Here is a 5,768-nt window from a genome sequence, read left to right on the forward strand (position 1 = left end):
GCTCATGGGAACTGCCCATATCCTACGAAATATACTGTCTATGTGATCTCAAATTTTAAAACAAACACATAATTTTCTTATGGTTTCTTAAACATTCACTAGAACAAAACTGTACAAATCCAAATATATGGTACCCTAGGTATAACACCTACATGAACTTCTAACTTGTTGTCTCTTGAGGTCTCTGGGTGAGACTTGGATCCAACTTGTACAAATGCAAAACAAAAGTCAAACATAAAATAATAATAATAATAATAATAATAATAATAATAATAATAATAATAATAATAATAATAATATTCAAGACGAAAAGGGCAATTCGATTGTAAGATATATTATTAGTTGAACAATATTTCAACAGTACGCCTGTCTTTGTCAAGTTCAAACTAAGAAGTGATAAAAATTCAAAATTACAGAAATTTAAACGTAAAGTATGAACGAGAGCAACCAGTGTCCATACGTTGATGGAATGATATCATCAGTGTTGAAGTTACAATTTTCTAACAGGCCAAAAGAAAAAGACAGAACAAATAGAAAAAAGAAGACGACAGAAAAAAAGGAAAGAAAAGGAAAGAAGAATATTCAATCAAAGAGGTTTGTATAAATTTGATGATATTCTCCTGTCATCTTATTCATTCCTCCAGGGCAAGATGTTAATAACCCGCAAACATATTTCTCCTCATACATTCTGAGAAGTGAAGGTGGTGTAGATTCAGAATATATTTTGAGAATATGCACTTTCATGTCTTTTTCAAAATTACAGCCGCTTGAAACGAAGTGTTCAGCAAGTTCTGTCGAACTACTGACGTCGAATCTGTGCCTATTAAACATTTTGTTTAATCGTTCTGTTGTACAACCAACATAAATTAAATTGTGTTTCGTGCATTCTGTAGCGTACACCAAATGGGAATCTTTACATGTTCCACCTTCTGTATAAATTATAACATTTATGTTACGATTTCTGATGGAATTCACTTCACTCATCTTGTCGCACAATGAACAGGACTCTCATTAACAACTCCCGTGCGGACCCCACGAACGACTCATGAAATCATGATGCAACACAATAAGGAAAGAATTAACGGCGAGAATGAAGCTATAGCCGGTCATAGTGAAGGTTTCCCACCCGGCACGTCCGAAACCGCCCACAACAGGGTCAGTGATGTGCGCAAAAACAGACATAAATGGACGAAGGAAGAGTACGATACATTTATTGAATGTCATGAAAGAGCAAAGCTGGAAAGAAGTCGCGGACTAGGCCGACGTACCTTGAAATTTTGGATGGAAAAGGATATGTGACCAATGTCAGAAAATAAACTAATGAATCAAATGAGAGTGGTTGGGAGGAAGGGTTACTTAACTGGAGTAGAAGTATCTCGGATTAGTGAGAGTCTGAGAGACCTTGCGGATGGGCTACAAAGGATGGTAGGAATTTGAAAGCAGAGAGGTAGGATTTGAAAGTAGGGAGAAGAGTAGACAAAAAGAAGAGGGAAATGGTGATGGGGCTGTTGAGGATAAGGAACAGGAACGTTATACAGTGAACCCTGATACTGTGGTGGGTGGACATGCAGGGGAAATGAACCAACTGGATAATGAATTGCTTGAAATTCAAAGACGACTCATCAAGCTGATGAATGTTCCAGAAGAAAAAATCCCCATGAATATGAGAAGGGTAGATAGGAGTATGATAGAAAAAGTAACACAAAAGATAAATAGTCATACCATACATCCAGACGGAGGAATGACACAAACAAGGAATTTTCTCCGAGATATTGCGCTACTTGCTAAGGAGAAATTACAATTTAAGAGAACAAAAATGGTGGAGCAAAAGAACCATTGAAAGGGACATAATGCTGGTAAGGAAAGATCTAGGAAAAGTTGGGTAACGGTTAAGAGGAAACAGGAAAAGTGGGAGAAAAATTAGAGAAGAAATATAAAATATGGAAGAACGGGTTTGATGCAGTAATAGTACAGTTAAAAGCCAGAAGAAAAGATTTGTGAACAGAAATGAGCAGTTCGAGGAGAACAGATTATTCAAAAATAACTCGAAGCAATCCTTCCCAAAGTTAGAAAGTGACAATGGGAAAAATGTTGCAAATCAAGCCAAGGAGTTCTGCAGCGGATTATGGGGAAACAATGTGCTGCATAAAAGGATGCAATGTGGATGGAATGTGGATAGGAACTCTTAAGACAGAATTACAAGGTGGAACGAAACGAAAGTATATTGTCATAAGCACGGGTGAAGTGAAAGAACATGTGCAAAAGTGCCAAACTGGAAAGCCCCCGCACAGGATGGGACTCATGGCTTATAGCTAAAGAGATGGCACGCAGTGCATGAAAGACTAACAGCCCAATTGAATGAGTTTGTCCGGAAAGGTACAGTTACCGCGCGGATGGTGACTGTGGGGACAACACTTGTAATCAAAGATAATAGAAAAGGGAATATTTTGGGAAACTACCGTCCCATAGCATTGCCTAAATATGTGCGGCACAGACATACACTTTCCTGGCGCAAAAAGAAATACTACCAAGTAAACAAAAAGTATGTAGGAAGATTTCTCAGTGTACCAAGGAATACCTGGTCATCGACAAAACAGTTTTGAGGCACTGTAAAAAACATCATACAAACATGTCTATTGCTTGGATTGACTTTAAGAAGGCATTTGATATGGTGCCTCATTTTTGGATCGTTGAATGCCTGCAGATATTTGGTGTTGCTGGCAACATCACAAAGTGTCTGATGCGACGCATGAAACAATGCAAAACCAAATTCTACTCGCGAAGTTAGTATTAAAAGGGGAATCTTCCAAGGTGACTCGTTTTAACCGTTACTTTTTGTAATTGCACTAATACCCATAGCAATGACACTTAGGAAAGTTAAGATGGGTTACCAATGTGGGAACTATGCCCATCATTAAACCATCTTTTGTTTGTGGATGAACAGAAATTGCTTGGGAAATCTGAAAAACAGATAGATTCCTTAACCAAAAGAGTTCACAAGTATGGTAGGGACATCAGTATGGAATTTGAGATGCTCAGTACTTAATATGAAAAGAGGGAAGAAGCAGCCTGCAGAAGATTGTGGATACCTTCAGGAGAGACCCTGGGTGAACCCGATGGTAGTGGATATAGATATTTAGGGATACACAGAGAACTGAAACTCGAGGTCAGCGTGGCGTATCAAAAAAGTGTGAAGATGGTGTTGAAATCCAACCTGAATGCCAAAAATCTGAATACCGTAATGAATGTCTGGGCAGTTGCGGTGGTCAGATATAGTGCATCTATCCTCAAATGGACTAAAAAGGAAATATCAACACTGGATAGAAGAACGAGAAAGTTGATGACGTTGCATGGGGCGCTACACCCTAAAGCAAACGTAAACAGTCTGTATATGAAAAGAAAGAATGGTAGCAGAGGACTAATAAGTATAGACCATTGTATAAGGAGTGAAAGGAGAAAGCTTGCCGAGTATTTGATAAATTCTGATGAAGACCTGTGGCAATATTCCGTGAAGACGTGTGTAAATGCAGATGAAATGATGGACAAGAAAGAGTTTAACCAAAGAGCCGAGGAGAAAAGAAAGAAGACCTTGAAATAAGAATGCATAGGTGTACATAGGACATTAAGGATAGTACAGCGGCATGGCCATAGCTCCAGTGAAGTGATTTGAAGCGTGCCACCAAAAGCTTGATCATTGCTGCACAAGACCAGGCTCTCGCTACCAATTCAGTGAAGTATAACATCTATAAAACTTCTGACATCCAGAAATGCAGACTCTGTGGAAAACGTCTGGAAAATGTAACCCATTTGGTAAGTGGATGTGAGAGTCTTGCACAAAAGGAATACAAACGCTGCCACGGTAAAATGTCTGTGTGTTTTCATTGGCTCTTATGCTGTAAATACCAATATGAAGTAACAGAGAACAGATATGAGCATGTACCAGGTACCATTATGCAGGAGGTTGGAACTGTAGCGCTTCTCTGGGACTATGATTTTCAGACGGATCGTCTAATCGAACACCGTCGGACGGATATTGTCATATTGAATAAGAGAGACAAATACTGCCAGATCATTGATGTAGCCATACCAAATGCCATGAAAGTTGTGAGTAAAGAGGTTTAAAGAATCCCCAAGTACCCCGAATTGGAAGTGGAAATGGCAAAACTGTATGGAATGTGAGAGGGTAGTGTAAAATTGATGCCAGTGGTGATCGGAGTGTTGTGCTCAATCCCATTGAAACTTCAAAACTCCTTAAGGCAACTGAAAATCCTATACAAGATTGATGTCTTGCAAAAAGCAGCCTTATTGGGCACAGCACACATTTTAAGGAAATTATTATCTGTCTATGGTCCTTGTTGTGACTTGAAAGATGACTAAAGACTCCGGTGCATTTTTACTTACACTGTGTTACGAAGGAATAATAATAATAATAATAATAATAATAATAATAATAATAATAATAATAATAATAATAATAATAATAATAGAATTAATTATACTAACCCGCTATGCTTAACTCATATACTTTTATCCCACTTAACCATAATGATAATACACCACACATAGCACATTCATACAGAAAAACACCGATATATCTAATGAGGTTTCCTCACTTAACACTCTTATTAATAATAATATAACTAATAATTGCAACTGCAGGATTAAAAATAACTCCTTACTTAAGAATGCATGCAGTAGAAAAAGGGTAATATATCAATGCACTGTGACAGCCTTAGGCAACGAATATTCTTATATCGAAGCCACGCAAAACGAAATGAAAGCGTGCATATCCATCCATCTTTATACTTTTACGAATAAGCATAAACTAACTCTACTGGACCAAATAAATTTATCTGGGGGTTAAAGGATAAGAATATACATTACGATGTAAAATGTGAGATATTAGCCACTGCATTTTCCTATAAAGTAAATAATAAAAAAATGTCTTTCGATGTTCAAATGAAAACGTTTTCATCCTCCCAGCAAAATTCCCTCTTCTTAACCTTAGACATGACCGACATAATTCTTGTCTACATATGGGAATTTTTTTTTTTTTTTAAATATAGATAAACTGAGTATTAACTGTTAATATTCTTTTTACTAATATATCAACATCTTATTCCTCAATCCCTGTTATCATTATTTCTTTGATTTTTTGATAATTTATACTCATGTATTATTTATGTACCACCAATATAGTTTAGACTAACATGTATATTTGCTTCCCCAATTTTCTGGTTCTAAATTGATAATGAACCGTTCTTCTCATCTATTGTATTTATTTCTGCCTATTTATAAATACACAGTTATCCAATCAATGTATCTTCCTACTTAGTTTATTAACTTTACTTAATTAACAATTACTTATATATTTATATCAATACTAGCAGAAATACCCGGCGTTGCCCGGGTTAAAGAGAATAAAGAAATCTAAAAACGCCGTCTAGACTACGCATCATCTTTATATATAGAGATGTATATACACACACGCACCCAAACACACGTATATATATGTATATCAATATAAATATATGAAAGTCAATGAAGTTTCGTAAAAGAAGGTGATCATGTACATACTTTCTTGCTGTTGTGATTATAACACCTCATTGTAAACTATGTTCCTTGTTTTCCCTTGTGGAGCATATACAAATAGGTTTTTTGTTGCTGCCCACTCTTGAGCAGCCAACATACAGTTGTCCATGTGAGAAGCAGGGCTCTTCCAAGAGAAGACCAGCTACAGACAGTGTTTGACCCTGATATTTGTTTAT

This window comes from Octopus bimaculoides, chromosome 9, assembly GCF_001194135.2.
Source record: "Octopus bimaculoides isolate UCB-OBI-ISO-001 chromosome 9, ASM119413v2, whole genome shotgun sequence".
Taxonomy (NCBI): Eukaryota; Metazoa; Mollusca; class Cephalopoda; order Octopoda; family Octopodidae; genus Octopus; species Octopus bimaculoides.